Source organism: Electrophorus electricus, chromosome 1 (genome assembly GCF_041902795.1).
Source record: "Electrophorus electricus isolate QZ-2024a chromosome 1, ASM4190279v1, whole genome shotgun sequence".
Lineage (NCBI taxonomy): Eukaryota > Metazoa > Chordata > Actinopteri > Gymnotiformes > Gymnotidae > Electrophorus > Electrophorus electricus.
Window position 1 is genome coordinate 4,048,949 of NC_137497.1, and position 18,613 is coordinate 4,067,561.

The 18,613-nt window shown below is 44.2% G+C and overlaps 1 protein-coding gene and 1 long non-coding RNA gene across 6 annotated transcripts in view; both read right to left on the reverse strand.

Annotated features, from left to right (window-relative positions):
- Window positions 1-18,613, reverse strand: part of LOC113569248 (NACHT, LRR and PYD domains-containing protein 3-like) — a 164,624-nt gene that overhangs the window by 92,337 nt on the left and 53,674 nt on the right. The window lies entirely within an intron of this gene.
- Window positions 153-2,767, reverse strand: LOC145658978 (uncharacterized). Its single transcript, XR_014124899.1, has 3 exons — window positions 2,665-2,767; window positions 602-895; window positions 153-493 (listed from the first exon to the last, which is right to left on the reverse strand). It is a non-coding gene; the product is annotated as an uncharacterized LOC145658978 (long non-coding RNA).

The window sequence follows — 18,613 nt, forward strand, 5'->3', positions numbered from 1 at the left end:
CTTTGCATCCCCTTCATGACAAACATTATTCATGCACAAGTTTACTAATTTAAAAAAAAAAAAAAACCCAAAAAACCCCACCATACTACTAGGGTTTTGTAAGATGAGAAGATGCCATTCTTTAACAGTATGCAGTTATAATGAAGTTATTGAGAACTGCATTAAATTATCACTACACCTTATCTAGATTCCTTACTGACACTACATACACTCTCTCCCTAACAAAATAATTCTAGACAACATTGAGTGTCCCAGATCATGTAAACTCCACTATCAGATGGTGCTGTTTCTCTCAGCTCAACAGCAGAGATGAGCGATGTTCTCTGTGCATATTCATCTTTACATTGTAATGAGCTTCCAGCCACTGTGCAGATCTGTCCACTAGAGGGAGCAGCTGCACCTGTGCTGTTATACATCACCTTCACTGACTCTGATATGGGCAAATCCAGCACCAGATTTTCATTGGGCTTGATCCAAACTGAAGAACTCAATGCTGAAAACAAAAACCATCAGGAACTTCAAATGGGCTCAAATCTAATACACACTATTAAACCTAAATCATTAAGGGTTCATTAGCAAAGACTGAGAGAACAAACCTTACCCTCTATCCGTAGTCTCACATCACAGATGTCTACACCATCACATTCACAGGTGTACCAGGTCCTCTTAGTGTAATCAACATCAGTGATGGTGAGGGAGAAATCTCCCTTCAGGTTCTGATCATGTGACATGTGAAATCCCTCCTTTGACTGACAGGATGTCTGGTCACACTGAGCCAGAATGTCATGTTGTTTATGGGACACAGTCCATGTGACCAGACCAGAACATGTCTGAGTGCAGGGGAGAGTAGCATCATCATGAAGATTCACCTTTACTGAAGAGGTTGGTACAGGCACTGAAAGATTAAGAAAGTGGAGTTTTAAAAGGCACTAAATAACAAAAATATAGAATAAAAACAGAAACAACTGCATAAGAGCATAAATCAGACAGAGACCACACCCCTTTTAGAACAGATCAATGATGGAGGACTTTGCTGCCTTGAAGCCAGACTGCTTTCCATTATGCTTTCCTACTCCTGTAACCCCAATACTACTGCATTCCTTTTGGAAATGGCTAAAGCTCTACACATTCTGGCAAGTCATCTTTGAGACTTTCTCTAGGAAAGTCACCAGTTAAATGGAAAGAATCCATTCCACCCACATACAGTAACTGGATCAGGAAAGTCATGTCCCATCCCCATACCATGGAGAAGATTAGATACGCTGTCAGAAGGTCTACCAGAATACTATTTGGCAACCTTTCCTAAGAACATGGAAACTGACAGCATGATAATATTGTTGGGTGAGCTCAAACCCACATCAGCTAGGTGATGACACTGACAGCCTACTGGGTGAGCAACCACGCTCTAATGATGGTGGGCCCGTGAGCAGAACAGTTAGACCTTGGAACAGATAAAACAAGAGGAAAAACTGAACCACCACTCCAAGCGTGGAAAAAGGGAGAACAAAGGACAGCACAGGAAGAATGGCATCCCCGATACACTGGGGAAAACCAAACTAAAACTTCCCAAACAAAACCAGAAACCTGGAGGAACTCTGATGGCTAAGGAAAGCCTCGGGAGAGAGACAGACTCAAGAGGTAAAACTGGAGAAAGGAGGGGATGTGTAAAAACACATACACCCTCACAGAGCAGAAGAGAGGTGCTACAAAGGGCTCACAGACCTCAATACCCAGAGTTACCAGCTAGGAGCTTGGCTCAAAACATTAGCAAGGACCCAACACTGAGCGAGTGGGTCACTGAGCTTTTACAGATCTAGCCCAGCTGTCAGGCATCAAGCCTGATTAGTAGTCTGGTTGACTCAAGTTCTCCCTCTGGTGGCCGGGGGGCCTCGGCGCAGTGCCAGCCCTTACAAATATAATCTATTCTGTCCTTTGATTTTACGTGTATTGTCTGTTTGTCTTTTATAGAAGTCTGACAATGCATTATGTTTGTATGTTAATGTCTGGAATGGGAGGAGAATTAAGTTTTTTACACCTGTGATATAATGTGAAAATTAACAGACACCCCCCACCCCTTAAAAACAAACAAACAAAACAAAACAAAAATCACACCCACAGAACTCAGAGCTTAATAGAGAGATACCAGAGAAATCCCAAGAGATGAGCCCCAATGATTTGGTCTCATAAAGGGAAGAAGCTTGAGAGAAAAGGGTTACTTGAGGAACGCAATCAACCTCATATATACCACTATCCCAACCAGCCTGGTACCTGCACTCATAAAGAGAATGACAAGACTGAACACCAGCCTGTGTGGGAGCATATTACTGAAGAGAGGCTCTGTTCCTCTCTCTAGTACCCAAAGGTAGCCTAGCAAGGTTGGCTATATTAGATATAAGGTAAATATTCGTCTCTATCGCTTGTTAAATATATCCAATACCAAATAAAATGGCTTTTGATACTTGATACTTTCAAGTATCAATAACAAAACAACATTTACCTCAATTTATATTCTGCCAATTACTAAATGTTTTCTATGCTCAGGTATGTTTTCTGTTTTCTACGCTGAGCACAAAAGATATACAGTTATAAAACTGGATTATAATACAACAGAATGGGACCAAGCTGAAACATTTAGAAAACAAAGAAGCCATTCTGTCAACTTACCGGTTATGACCATCAGCACAGATAACAGCAGGACCCAGGGACACATGCTATAGGATGACATGGCTCAGGAGAATCTAATCAATACTGTAGGGATCACTGGAAGAATCTGGAAAATTATAATAAGCCTCAGTTATTCAGTGCCCTAATCAACATTACCTTAAAAGAACAAGACTATCATAGTTTTTTTTAAAAACAATTAGTGCTTAATACTTATCATTGAGCAAATTTTGTCTTGAAATGTTGTTGTCATGTTTTATATGAATCTCCTAAGAACACTTTAAACCATTTTCTAAAGTAATGTAAAAATATATTACGATGATAGGAGAGTGTTTAAAAAATGTCCTCCACAGTGTACATTTGTACTTATTACCTATATTTTGTTTTCTGTATTTTTCAACTACGAAGGAAGCAATTCACTATCAGAGGTAGAGAGAATGCTAATGCGAATTGTTGATGAAAACTCAGATATTGAGTTGTCTGATGAAAAAGGTCAAGATGCAGTTTTTGAGGCAGAGGACTGAGAGAGCTTAGAGGATGAAACTGAGATAGGGCAAACAGAGGCAGAAAAGTCAGAGCAAGCAAAACCGTCCACATCCATTCGCTGTCCACTCTGGGGCAGCACTACAATGTACACATTGACTTTGTATTCTCAAAATAATATATTACCATTTACATATATACATATACATTTTTACTTACATTTTTTTTTCACAAAAATGATTTATTCTGATAATTAATTCTAACAATAATTGAGACTAATATTCTTTTTCTACCTTTATTATTTTTCTAAGATTCAACCATCAACTGTATAATTTTCCCATTATTCAGAGTAATGATGCCATAACACATAACAGTACATTGATTACTCTGTGTTTGAAGAAATGGCTGTGCGCACAAACCAACATGAAGTCCTTGTGTCTGGAGCAGCACTAAACACCACTCCTGAAGAGTTGAAAACATTCATCGGCAGTTCTGTCTACATGGCCTGTCTAGGATATCTAAATATACAGATGTATTGGGCCTCAAACACTAGAGTTCAAGTAGTGGCAGAATCCATGACCAAAAATCTATTCTATAAACTAAGAAATTTCATTAAGATTGTCAATGACCTTGATATTTCAGATGAGGACAAAAGCAGAGACCTCTTGTGGAAAGTCAGGCCCCTTCTGAACAAAGTGAGGCAAGGATGTCTAAATCAGCTTAGAACAGGAAAATTGTCCATTGATGAGCAAATGATTCCATTTACTGTTCGCTGCCCAATTCGCCAGTATGTACCAGTCAAACCATACCCGACTGGATTGAAGCTGTTTGTCTTGGCCACACCAAGGGGTATGGTCTTAGATGTTGTGGTTTACCAAGGTAAGACCACCTTCAGAGTCACAGAGGGATTGGGCATTGGAGAACAAGATGTTCTTTATTTGGCAAAGACTGTTTCCAGAGGAACCCACCTGTTTTTTGACAGGTTCTTTACAAATGTCCTGGACACCATGATGGAGAAATGCTTGGGAGGTACAGGAACTCTGATGAAGAACGGAATTCCAAAGGAGTGCAACATTATAGGGGATCAGGCCATCAAAAGGAAAGGAAGAGGAGCATCTGAGATGCTGGTCAGGTCAGATCCTGAACTTGCTGTCAAGTGGTTTGACAACAAACCAGTTAACCAGTTGCTAAGTTTCTATAGGATGGCCACTCGCACTTGGAAATGGACAGTGCATACAATTTTCCACTTTTTTGATTGGCAATCACCAATGTATGGCTTCAGTATAAGACTGACTGACTGCCAAGTTCTGGGAAAGAAACCACTGAAGTTCCTTGAATTCAAATTGCTCCTTGGTGAGCAGATTATTACTCAGGTCCAAGTAGGAATCTCCAGTGAGAGTGAAGATGACACTCCCCCACATCAAAAGTGGAAACCTCAGAGAAATGCAGCTTTGAGACACTATGAGGCCATCCATCTCCCAAAGATGGTGGATGAAACACATGCATCAATGTTTTGCAGGTCTGGTTGCAACAGCAAAACGTATGTGATGTGTACAAAGTGCAAGATCTTCCTCTGTGTTTCAAAGACAGGGAATTGCTTTTTGAAATATCGTACTCCATAAACATAACTCCATAACATCAAAATACAAACACTAGACATACACTAGAAAAGAGTTACATATAGATTAGCTCAGCTGTTAGTAGTTTTCATCATAAATATTATGACAATTTGGTATTTTCTTTGGGATTGATTTACTGTGATTACAATTCAGTTTCATAGGTAGTGTGTTCAGATGTCCACTGTAGTGGACACATGATATTTTTAAAATAAAAACATTTTAAAAAATGTAAATGTTTTCAGTATGCTCATTACCTTCCAAACAATTGCAGAAGTAAAAAAATAAAATAAAATAGGAGACTTAGTCTAGTCAGGAGGATATATAGAAGAGAAGTTTTATTTTTTGGAAATTCAAACCTTCCCTTTTTTTCTGTTAAATCCACTACATTTATAAAGATCACTTTCTTAGCTACTCATAAGATTTCCTAATGTGGGAAGGTGGATAAAATATAGAGCAATATTGTGCAAATAGCTAATCAGTTCACTATAGTATATTTTGAAATTACATGGAAAAAAACGATTCAAATTTTAGTTCACTCTGTGATATACTTGGAAAACACTTTGCAACATATTAAGATTATGAGATTGTAGTGTTTTTACTGTAGGAATTTGGAGTAATGGGATGGCAATATGCTGTTAAATGTCTATTCAGTTGAATATATATCGCTACTTGAAGCTCTATAATAGTCTGAACTAGTTGCATTAAACAGTGACTGCGTGTATGACAGGTGGCGGTGTTAGGTGGATAAAATAGTTTCAAAGTTTGTCACGTACATAATCGTACATGGTCTAACTTGCAGTGAAATGCCTTTGTGACTGTTCTGTTCGAGCTGAGGAGAGATGCAAGGATTACAATATTTGTATAACATGTATATATACACAATGTACTATATATATATATATATATATATATATATAATGTGTGTGTGTGTGTGTGTGTGTGTGTGTGTATATATTTGTATATAGACACTGTAGAATTTCCAGTTTTTCTTACAATTTACAGTTTACAGTTATTGCAGTCTTTTTACACAGTACACAGAGTGGTACACAGAGTACACAGAGTGGTCCCCACAGTTCATCAGTTGCCCTGATTCAGGGCCCGAATGGCCTGCATGAAGAAGCTCCTCTTCAGTCTCTCTGTGTTGGTCTTCAGGGAGCGAAAGCACTGCCCTGACGTCAACAGAGAGAAGAGACTATTGTTGGGATGGGTGGGGTCCTTGGTCTGGCACCGCTTGTAGTAGATGGTCTGCAGGTCAGGAAGTTCCGTATGAGTGATGCGCTCTGCTGAATGCGCCACCCTCTGGAGTGCTTGTCTGTCCTGCTCGGTGCTGTTCCCAAACCAGACTGTGATGTTCCCCGTGAGGATGCTCTCGATAGTGCAGGTGTAGAAGCACCTTGGAGGGCAGTCTGAAATCTCTTAGGTGTCTGAGTTGGTAAAGATGCTGACGAGCCTTCTTTGCCAGGGAGTTGGTGTGGGGGGACCAGGACAGGTCCTGCGAGATGTGAACTCCGAGGTACCTGAAACTGTCAACTCTCTCCACTGTGGTTCCGTTGATCCTCAGAGGTTGGTAGTGCCGCTCCTGCTTCTTGCTGCAGTCCACAATCAGCACCTTTGTCTTGCTGATGTTTAGGAGGAGATTATTTTCTCCTCCAGGTAGGCCCTCTCGTTGTTTTCCGAGATCAGGCCCATCACAACGGTATCGTCAGCGAACTTGACAATGATGGTAGAGCTGGAAGTGGCCACGCAGTCGTGGGTGTACAGTGAGTAGAGCAGGGGGCTTAGGACACAACCCTGAGGAGCTCCAGTGCTGAGGGGGAGGGTGCATGAGACGCATTTGCCCACCTGTACTGATTGTGGTCTGTCTGTTAGGAAGTTGGAGATCCAGTCACACAGGGATGGATGCAGTCCTAGATCCTCCAACTTAGTAGTGAGTAGGGAGAGGATGATAGTGTTAAATGCTGAATTGTAGTGAACAAAGACCATTTTAACATAATTACCCCTCCGTTTGTCCAGGTGGGTCAGTATGGTCTGAAGCAGATGTGTAGTTGCATCATCAGTGAAGCGGTTGTGGCTGTATCCAAACTGCAGTGGGTCCATGGAGGCTGGCAGTGAAGAGGTGATGAAGTCTCTGACCAGCTTTTCAAAGCGCTTCATCACGACCAATGTGAGGGCAACAGGGCGGTAGTTGTTGAGGCCGGAAGGTCGAGATTTCTTTGGGACAGGGACGATGGTGGATCGCTTGAAGCTGGATTGGACAATACCGAGCATCAGGGAGAAGTTGAAGATGTCGGTGAATACCGGGGCTAGCTGGTATGCACATGCTTTGAGGACTCTACAGCAGATGCTGTCTAGTCCCTGATCATCAGTCTGGAGGGTGGGCTCTTGTAATCCATGATTATCCGTAGCCACTGCCACAGGAATCTAGAGCCACTCTGCTGGAACTGTGATTCTAGTTTCCTCCCGTAGCGCCACTTCACCTCTCTCACCGCCTGCGCACCCCGCATGCCCCAGACTTGTACTCATCCATGTTCCCGCTGATGATCCCCATGTTGTAGGCAGCAGTGCGAGAGTTCAGAGCCTCGCAGATGATTTTGTCCACCCAGGGCTTCTGGTTGGGAAACATCTTGATGGTGGCTCTTGAGATCGTATCATCCACCAGTTTCCCAATAAACCCTACTACTGCCTCCGTATACTTGCTGACATCATCAGTGCTGCGCCGGAACATGTTCCAGTCCGCGTCATCCAGAGCATCCTGCAGAGCGGCCACCGATTGGTCTGTCCAGCGCGCGACCTCCCTCTGAACCGGAGTTTGCCGTTTCAGCCGTTGTTTATATTTTGGTATGAGGAAGATGGCGGTGTGGTCCGACTCACCAAATGGTGGATGAGCTAGTGCCTTGTAGCTGTCCTTGTATGGGCTGTAGCAGTGGTCTGGTGTCCTATTTCCCCTGGTGGGGAAGGTTACGTGCTGGTAAAGGTTGGACACTGCACGCTTGAGGTTAGCACTGTTGAAATCCCCAACAAGGATAAGTGCAGCATCCTGGTGTTGTACCTGAAACTGTGTGAGAGCCTCATGAAGTTCACACAGTGCAGTGTCTGTGTTGGCCTGAGGTGGAATGTACACGGTGTCGACGATGACCGAGGTGAACTCATGAGGAAGGTAGAAGGGACGAAACTTGAGGGTGAGCAGCACCAGGTTGGCTGAGCAGGAGCGGGCAAGAGTAACAACACTGACATCGTTGCACCAGCTGTTGTTTACCATCACACACACTCCACCGCCTCTCGACTTCCCCGAATTTGCCGTCCTGTCCATGTGGTGAACCGAGAAGAACTCGGCCGGCTGGATAGCTTGGCTTGGTACCGCTGGGTTCAGCCATGATTCGGTGAAGCAGAGTAGGTTGCAGTCCCGAATGTCCCTCTGGAACTTTATCCTGGCCAGGAGGTCGTCAAGCTTGTTGTCCAGAGGCTGGACATTGGCTAGCAGGATGTTAGGTAAGGGAGCTCGGTGTGCCCAAGTCCTCAGCCTGTTCCTGACGCCAGCTCGCTTTCTTCAAGGCCGTTTACTCGCATCACATCCTTTGTTCTACCTCAGGACCTCCGTCGGCCATCTTGGGTCCGAGGTTAGAGACGGCTTGAGGTGAGTGTTCTGTAGATCAAGAGAAATAAGAGCATCTCTGCTGTATGAGATGCACGTTATGATGCAGAGAGGAGGGTTTTAGAGATGACAGAGATAGTGAAAAGAGTGAAAAAAATAGTGAAAAAAGTGCCAGGTGTGGACGGAGCAGTCGTGACGGCAGCCGACCTCACCAGCGCCATCTTGTAATAACATCCTGGTGTTGGCCTGTTTTTTGATGAGGCAATAAATAAACAACATATGGATGTATTAGTTTTAGCTCTCAGTATTTCTTGTGTTTAAAGGGTCTTAGGCTAGTGATATATACATTCATTTTTTCTGTTATGTTGTTCTTCTATCTTTGTATGCAACTCTAAGTCTACTCCCTATCTCCTCCCTATATAAACTCTACACACCTATCCTCCCATAATCTCCTCCCTATATAAACTCTACACACCTATCCTCCCATAATCACCTCCCTATATAAACTCTACACACCAGTCTCCCCTTAACCACCTCCCTATATAAACGCTACACACTTGTCTACCCTTAACCACCCACCTATTGCATTTGCGTACACAAATGCAATGAGTAGATACTTTGGTTTAACCCTGGCAACATTCCAGTTTTCCCATGTCATTCATCTTGTAGACGATACTTGATTCTAAAGTGATATTCCAATGGGTTCTGCCATTGTTAAAGAACTCATGATGCCAGGACAAGGTTAGTCAATCATCTAGTTTGGGTCAAAGCAAATATATGGTTTAGTACAGTTTGGTGCAGGTGCAAAACTGCTGTCCTGCTATGTAGTCATGCAATATACTTTCATATTTATGAGTCCTAATACATTACAGATTTAATTATTCAGGATGAGCATGTTAGATATAAGATGACTAATATATCTGATCATTTAATTGAAGTGATAAAATGAAGGGTCAGTTATGAACTACATAGTCTGATGCAGTGTAGTGCAGGAAGAATCGCGGTGCTTCACTGGTTGTATGAAAGCACTGAGAGTAGTACTGAGAAGACTTAATTAACTTCAAAATGTTTCTAAAAATAAAGGTTTTTGGCAGTGCACACTGATGCTGATGTGCAGTGAGGAACTGATGGTCATGTAAATGATTATGGGACATGGGTACATGTGACTTTTTGTCAGGGGATAAATGAACTGGAGAGACTTGGTGTTGTGTATTTTTTCATTTATGTATTTATTTTCATATCTTATTTTCTTAGGTAAGTAATATATGTATGAAACTCTGGTAAAGAGTGTCTGCCAAACACTATAAATGTAATCTGTTTAAGTGTGAATGTAATGTTTAGCATTGCTTCATAAAGTTGGTATTGCAAATAATTTTTGAATCACTCTCAATTAGTTACATAGCTGCTTGATGTGGAGTGTAAAGGAACCTTTGTCTTGAGAGGTCCTAAGCCAGCTGATTCTTGCTGTAGTCAATGACTAATTTATATGTCTTATACTGTGTCAGACTGTAACACCGCCTCACCAGACCCGCACACCTTCACATACTGGTACAGTGCTCGTGCAGCCTACTTCCAGGTACTCTGAAAAGTCCGTCCCTCATGATACTAGCATAGAATATCAGTAAACTGCGTGCACAATGGTTGGGGCCAATCTTCTCTGTGGCCAGTCCAGGGCCCCGGGGCCCCTCCGGAGCTGCTTCGGCCCCCCCTTGGCCCTTCCGGAGGCGCCCGAGCCCATCCGCGCCGTCCCCGGCCTTCCCGGACGCACGGTTCACCCAGAACCCAGAATCTGCCCAAATTCCTGGCCTGGTGACCTCTGTGACCTCTCTGGCAAGGAGGCGGGACTATGGCGATAGAGGGTCGGCTGTTGTTTCGCATATTAAGTAGCCATATGCAGTTGATCATGCATGTCAAGTAGCTTTGTTTCATACTGTTAGACTGGCTTTTCAATATCTTCTATCTGTTTGTAATTATATTCACTTAAGATTAAGATTAAAAATTTGAAGATTAAGATTAAAAATCCAGACATTTCACAGAATGTCAGTTTCATTGGCTTACGCATTTCTAATGGTTTTCCGCATTTTAAAAAATATCTCCCACTAATATATATAGTTAAAATTGCATGTTCATTTAAAAATAAGATTAAAGTTGACTTAATTGAATGTCATTTCCTACACAGGAAACCGAACTGTTTGAATAGTTGTTTATTGTTCATGAAATAAATATCAATCAAAATAAGTGCATCATTTGTGAGATTTTGGTAATGAGACACAAAGTTATTCACTTTCTTAAAGTAGTTTAAATTGGTGCCCATTCACTTTGTGCATCAGAATGCACAATAAATCTGTGCTCATTCACTTTGTGAAGTATAAAGCACAAGAAATCAATGCTCGTTCATTTTTTGAAGTACAAAGCAGAATAACTGAGACTTAAAATAGAGTGCAAGTCATTGCTCATTCACGCTGTGAAGTACAAAGCAGAATAAGTCAGTGCTGCTTCACTTTGTGAAGTATAACAGTATTAAACAGTGCTGCTTCACTTTGTGAAGTATAACAGTATTAAACAGTGCTGCTTCACTTTGTGAAGTATAACACAGTATTAAACAGTGCTGCTTCACTTTGTGAAGTATAACACAGTATTAAACAGTGCTGCTTCACTTTGTGAAGTATAACAGTATTAAACAGTGCTGCTTCACTTTGTGAAGTATAACAGTATTAAACAGTGCTGCTTCACTTTGTGAAGTATAACAGTATTAAACAGTGCTGCTTCACTTTGTGAAGTATAACAGTATTAAACAGTGCTGCTTCACTTTGTGAAGTATAACAGTATTAAACAGTGCTGCTTCACTTTGTGAAGTATAACAGTATTAAACAGTTCTGCTCACTTTGTGAAGTACAAATGATTATGAACAACACACAGAATAAATAATTAAAATAGAAATAAATATACACACAGAATAAATAATTAAAGCAGGAATACATATAAAACTATGTACAAGTATGAACAATGGGGTGAGTGGGGTGGTCAGCAGATCACTGACCCTGTCCAGCATCTCCTCTCTTCATCTCTTCCATCCACTGCTCCACGGTCTTCCCACCTGCCGCCGTGCAGAAGTGCAGCCCGTGAAACCTGCTGTGGCCAAACTCTTTAGTTTTAGGTTGGCCACACTGCTTGCAGGCGTAGTGCTCATGCTCGCGTCGCTTCGTGGGGACGGCCTGTCCATCCGCAGCGGCGGCGGCGGCAGCAGCGGCCTCGGCCTCTGCCTTTTTCTTCCAACGCCACGCCGTGGTCCGGGGCACTTTGGGCCCGGCCGGCGCGGCAGGGGCAGCAGGAGTGGCGACGGTGGCAGAAGCCGCGTCGCCTTCCGGACCGGAGCTCGTCGGGGTCTCCCCGAGAGGAAGAGGAGGTTGGCCTCGGACGCGCTGAGAAGCCTGCCCGGACGCATCCTGCTGGATGTTAAAGTCAAAGGCAGGGTGCCCGTGAGTCGGACGCTCCGGGAGCTTACTCAGCGTGGGAGGGAGGGGTTCTGGGGCCACCATGGGAGTGCTGGACTGGCCAACGCTCAGGTGCAGAACATCCTGTTCCTGCTTTTTCTTCCTGGCGTTGTACGTGTAACAAAAACAGCAGCACAGCCTATTAGTACTCAGCCTGTATAGTCCACAGTGCCAATAAGGTCAATATAAAACCCCCTAAACTCACCACTGGGTCAGGTGTCTGCTGATTCAACTCAAAAAGTTGAATACGGGTCCGGGTCACGAGGCCGGGGCTGCCGAGGACTACGTCACTGATGACGCTGTAGTCCCTCATGACGGCAGCCAACCTGTTCACCCTGACGCTGGCGACGGTCTGACTGGCCGGGTGAAGCCGACAAAGCGCCAGGCACATGGCCTCCACCAGGCGGCTGACGCTGGGCCACTGAACAGGCCCGCTGCCTTGTCCAAGGAAGCAGCTGTGATACAAAAGCACACACAGACAGACAGACAGACAGACAGAATCAATTATTCACACAGCTACAAGTCAAACTCAAGGAAACTCATTGGATTATTGAGAGTGAGCTTACTGCTTCAGACTCTCCGTTCCAGCTACAACAGAGGTCTTAGAGTGGCTGCTTTTAAACCGTCCCTTAATAAGTCAGTCTCTGTGATACGGTAGCTAGGCAACGCTGCCCGTGTCACTCTCTGGCAGTTTGTCCCAGAGAGCAACGATGCTGTCTACCCTCTGCTGTATCACAAAGGCTTGGTGACGCAGGTCCACCAGACTGTCGGCCAGGTTTACTACATGATGGTAGCCTGGAACACCATTAGGTCCCAGGCTCTCCTAGAAATAAAAGAAAGAAACATACACTTTTGGACTGAAGCACACAAATGTTTACTGCTCTCATATGGTTGAACACCTTTTTTTGGAGTGCTTAGGACTCGTGTTGCGCTGTACATGTAAATACAAAGTGAACAGAAAGAACTACAGTGTACTTACATCCTCCTCATCCCCACACAAAGCCTGAGTCTGGGTAGCAACCTGGCAGTCAGGAACGGTCTCCTTGGTCATCCCAGACGCCGAGGACTCGGCCGGGTCCGCGACGAGGCAGCCGGAGAACGAGGTCCCACCGCTGCGTGATGGAGAGGCGGCAGTGGTTCGAGACTGTGCTCAGAGCACGTGGGGTCCACAAACTCATCAAATCCCACATCCACGTCCTCGAAGCCCTCGTCCTCCAGCTCTGGAAGGTCCTCATCGCTGATCCCATCTGGAGCGTCTGGATCCCTGCCGAGGTCCTCCTGCAGCACTACGCCAGTCTGAGAGTAGAGATACTCCACCCTGATGAGCTCAACTATACAAGTGTTTAATACATCACAGGTAAAAAATGGTTAAGTGTGCGTGTGTGTGTGTGTGTGTGTGTGTGTGTGTGTGTGTGTGCGCGTGCGTGTGTGTGTGTGTGTGTGTGTGTGTGTGTGCGCGTGTGTGTGTGTGTGTGCGTGTATGTGTGTGTGTGTGTGTGTGAGAGAATATGAGAGGTGGGGGGGGGATTACCTGTATACTCTCCAGGAATAGTGTAATCCTCAGCCAGCTGGAGCCCAAGGAGTTGCTGGCTCAGCTGGTTGGCGTAGTGCTGCAGCTGTCCGCTGTAGCAGCCCCGAGTAGCTTCCCTCCACTGCCGCTGCCGCGAGGTCCTCGTTCCACCTCACCAACCCTTCCAGCAGGTACGCCTGGAAGTGCAGGGCACTCACACTTGTACCTGCAGCAGTCGAGGAAAGGAGGCTTTTAGTAAACAGTGCTGACATGCATACAGAGAGCGAGTGCGAGAGAGGCACTTACCAGGTACGAAGCGGTTCAGGTGCAGGTGGAACGACTCCAGGGACGTGGAACCGCGTGCGCAGCAATACATGGGCAGGATGACCCCTCCCCTGGTCACCTGCCCCACCCTCCTGTACAGCTGAACACCAGGAGGGTCCTGAATGCAGTGGAGGTGGCACCTCTGGGTCTGCCAGATGTCCTCCATCTTCTTGCAGTCCAGAAGCCTGACACCCATGGTGTCCGTCACATCCATGTAGTCTTCCAGCAGCTCCTGGACCAGCAGCTCGGTCTCCTGGGCCCCGTGCGTGCGGCGCCGACAGTGCCGAGCCAGCTCCAGCCGTGGGTCTGCCGGAAGACCCGGTGTCAGTCAGACGGCCTCTGGACCGCGGTGCCTCCCCGAGCTCCGACTGCCTGGCCTCCTGCAGACGGGCCAAAGACGCAGGAGGAGAGGCGGCCCACAAAGACGCCGTACAGCTGGTGACTGTCCGTGGTGACACCTGCTGCGAACCCTCTCATGAAGTGCCACACGTCCAGCCTGACGACCAGCTGGTCCACTCGTGGAAGAGGCAGCTGTCTTGCTCTTTCCCACGCTGGAACAGCAGTCACGGTCCACGTAGAGGAGCTGGGGAGGGGCCTCGCGGGCTCGCCGGTACCGCTCCATCAGCTTGACGCACATGGGCAGCAGGCCCTCGCCCTCCGCCGCCGTGAGGATGCTGATGAGGACCTGCCCAAACTCGTTCCCCACGTTTGTAGCCCATGCCGCCGTGAGGATGCTGATGAGGACCTGCCCAAACTCGTTCCCCACGTTTGTAGCCCATGCCGCCGTGCTGGCAGCGGCGTCGGCAAGCTTCTCGGTCACCTGAAGGAACAAAAGGCACACGACGCACGTCGCACACGTGACAATCAAGCATATCGTAGAGGTTACCGTTCAGCGGCGCGCGTGCGTGCAGGTTGTCCGGTGATGGTGCTGGGGTCAGAAACTTCCTGAGCACGGAGAGGTACTCGGAGGACTTGGCTAGCCACTGCTGTCTGTGCCTGTACAGCGAGGTCACACTGTTCCCCAGAGTGCGACCCCGCATCAGGCAAACGACCTCCTTATCGCAGGACAGCCTAAAGAACGGCAACACAATCACAGATCAACCAGCAGGTCACACATTATTTTTTCTCTCTCTCTCTCTCTCTCTCTCTCTCTCTCTCTCTCTCTCTCTCTCTCTCTCTCTCTCTCTCTCTCTCTCTCTCTCTCTCTCTCTCTCTCTCTCTCTCTCTCTCTCACACACACACATCAGTGTCACATACAGAGAACACTTACAATGAACGCGGTACTACGCCGCACGTCCGCAATACATTACAGCAACACACACGGTCGATCTGGAGTTGTAAAGCAGCACTCCAGACGAGCCACTGCAGACGAGCACGCAAACTACCTGCTCACATTTCATCAGTCATTTTAATGCCATCTAGCCAGACAGATGGTCGGACACCCGCTATTTCGCACATAAACCACCGGCCGAGCGAGCCGCTAATCGGGCCCATGAAATGTCACGTTTACAGTACATTCCCGAGGTAGGTAGACGGGGAATAAAAGCCAGGTAAAGAAAAAGAGCGTAAAACGTCTGAAAAACGAACGGAAGGGAAACTTCCTTAGCCGTCGATACTTACCGCACGCCGTGAGAAGTGTGACAGTGTGATGAGCCAGCAACGGGATAGCAACGGGAGAGCCAATGAAAACTCGCGAATCCTACTGGAACAGGCCAATGAGAGGACGCGGGCCTTTTAGAACCATTTGGAACAGATTGGAACAGCATTGGAACCGAAGTGGTAGCTCAGTGGTGAAGGTGCTTGATTTGTGATCAGAAGGTTGCTGATTCAAGCTCCACCACTGCTAAGTTCCTACTGTTGGGCCCCTGAGCCTCAATTGCCCAAGTTGTACTCAGTCGTAGTTGTAAGTAACTTTGGACAAAAAGTGTCAGTTAAATGCTGCTATAAAGGTAAATTCTGAAGGACAAACATACAAAAACAACCCACAAGAGCTTTGTGGTTAAATTATTACCTTGAATAATATTTATATTTTTTCCTGGTTGGAATGAAATAAAATTGAACCATTTTACTTGATAAGAAGGATTTGTAGGGTTTAAATATTATTCAAGACTGTGTTTGTAATATTCAGGACAATGGTGAGAAATTCCGGACCAAGCTCTACACGTAAGGCATTTCCCAGCTTTGGTGAGCAAAGCTCATATACAGCATACACACTCTCTACTATACACATATACTCAATAATTTTATGCATACATTTGCATAATTATGATTTCAATGTTACAGAGTAAAGTGTTAGGTGGTTGTTACTGTGCACTGAAACAAAATATGTAACCACACAAGTAAGGTCTGAGAGAAGTTTCCGTTAAAAATAGAGGCTGAATTGATATTCAGTGCCAATGCCAACTGTTCCAGAGAAAGAGACTCTAGAATGTGCATATTCTGCACACTACTCAAATTTGAAGGAAAGTTGTTTTGCAGGCTTTTGAGTTAGCTGTTTTACATATGATGTAGTTAGTTCTGGTGGATCCTGCAGTTTCTGGTGAAATTGGTGGAGGGCAGAGAGCTCATGTTCTAGCACTATTTCTTGCTGTTCAGAAAGCAGTTTGACAGAGACGTCTGAGATACCAGGGGATTTGCTGTTTAACACAATGGTGTCGATTTGGTTCAGAACAGTTAAGAAGATGAAAGCTCTGACCATTGAAGCTTTTTGTTTGTAGATTAGAGTAGATCTGGCTTATGTAGTGGTCTGGTTGGACAGTGGTTGAGAGTCAAGGCTGCTTCCATGGAAACGGCTCATTTAACAAATCTGCTGAAAAATGAAGAGCCTCCCTTTTAAGCCCTGCCCTTAGAACAAAAAGCTAAAGGAAGAATTGCAAATAGTCCCAGCATAACAAGTCTGTAGACAACACATAAATCACATGGATAAAATTAAAAACATAGTTGACAAACAGTAGCTCCACTTCAATACGTTTTACGTCACCTCCACATACAAACACACAGACACGCAATTCAGCACAACAACCGAGGCAGAGAAGTAACCACTAGTATCCCTCCCAACTGTCATTGGTAATATACATTCATAGAAACAGTCCTCAGTGTCCTCAATGTTGTCTTTCAACTCCAGTTTAAATGACCGTGACAGTTGTAGGGAAAATGTATGAATTAATATGTTGTTTAACACAAACTATGAAATAAACTGCTATATTGAATATTTTATTGGACAAATTTGTTGTGTGAATATTTTGCTATCTGATTATGTATCATTCCATGAAATATCTCTACCCATGAATTCATCATCATTATCTTATAGAATCTAAGTTTGTGATTGTGACAATCACATCTTTTAGAGCATGCACATGGAAAATATGTACGAGCTGTACAATTTGATAGATTGTTTACAAGACCGTTGCTTGTACACAGACACGGATAGCATCATCTTCAAAAGTCGTCAAGGTGATTGGATACCACCTTTGGGTGATTACCTGGGGGGGTCTTACAAATGAGTTGGACTGTGGTGATGAGATTGTAGAATTTGTCAGCTCGGGACCTAAAACATATGGGTATCGGACTCCCAAAGGTAAAACAACAATGAAAGCCAAGGGTATCACTTTAAACTATTCAAATGCTAAACTCGTAAACCTGAAATCTCTTGACAGAACCGGTTGACGAATGTGTGAAAAATGGTGAACAGACTAGAGTACTTACGACCACCCACAATCAAATTGTGAGAGATAAAAAGGGCTTTCTCTTCAAACACAAATCTCGAATTAAAAGATTCAGGATTGTTTAGGACAAACGTGTTTTGTTGCCCGATTTCAGGATTCTGCGTACGGGTATTAAGAATCTGATTGCATATAGGATTTGTATTTTTTTAGCATTATTGTAAAATGTCTGTAACTCAATGTTTAGATGCTAGAATGCAAATACCATTTTCATGTATCGTTTGTGGTCCTAGCAATAGCGGAAAATCTTTTTTCATCAAAACATTACTTGAAAATTGTAATGAGACGTTATCTAAAGTTGCTGATAACATTGTATGGTGTTCTACGTGTTGGCGACCTCTGTATGATGAGCTGATGAACAAAATAAACATTAGTTTTGTTCAGGGAATAGCAGAATCTTTGTGTGATGCTATCAAACTGCTTATAAAGGGTACGGCTACGCTAAGCAAGGGTAAGAGGAAACCTCCGGACTGATTAATAGCTTTTCTCTTTGCATCATTAGACGTTCTTTTATTAGCAAACAGTTTTATCCACTTTTTCAAAAGAAAAGATTAAAATCTCATCTATGACAATGAACTGTCTGCGTCCTCCGTTCCTTCTTCTGAGCTTTTCCATTACCACCACACAAGCCTCTCTCACTTTCTTAGACAATTCTGACAAGAAACTTGAGAAAACCTGAAGGGACATAATAGCGCTAAATTGAATAAATTATTTAATAAATGTATTTAAAACTTCCTTACTAAGATATTGAATGTACTCAGTAAAATTGTAAAGTTTATTTGTTAATTAAGTTAATTTGGTCATGTGAACTGTTCTGGTTATTTTACTTCTTATAATCAAACAATTTACTTGATTTGAATAAAACCAATTAACCTGCTTGTTACACATGGATTTTTGAGGTTGCACCATTAAATAAGTTTTTACACTGCAGAAAGTGTCTAGATGTGCTGAACAAAAATCTGTTTGATTACAGTTCAAATGGCCACTCAGTTCACACTTGTATAAAGTAAGACATATAAGCTTGTGTGTGTTTGCTGCTCCCACCTGTGCACAGATGTCATCCATCTGAAGAGAGACACTTTAAACACTAAACACAGAGTTGTGTCTGAGTGATCTTCTCGTCTGCCTTCCCCTACCATTCTACCTACCAGCCTACCATTCATAGCAGTCCCAGCAGTCGCTGTTTAGTTTCATTTTGTGGTGACAGA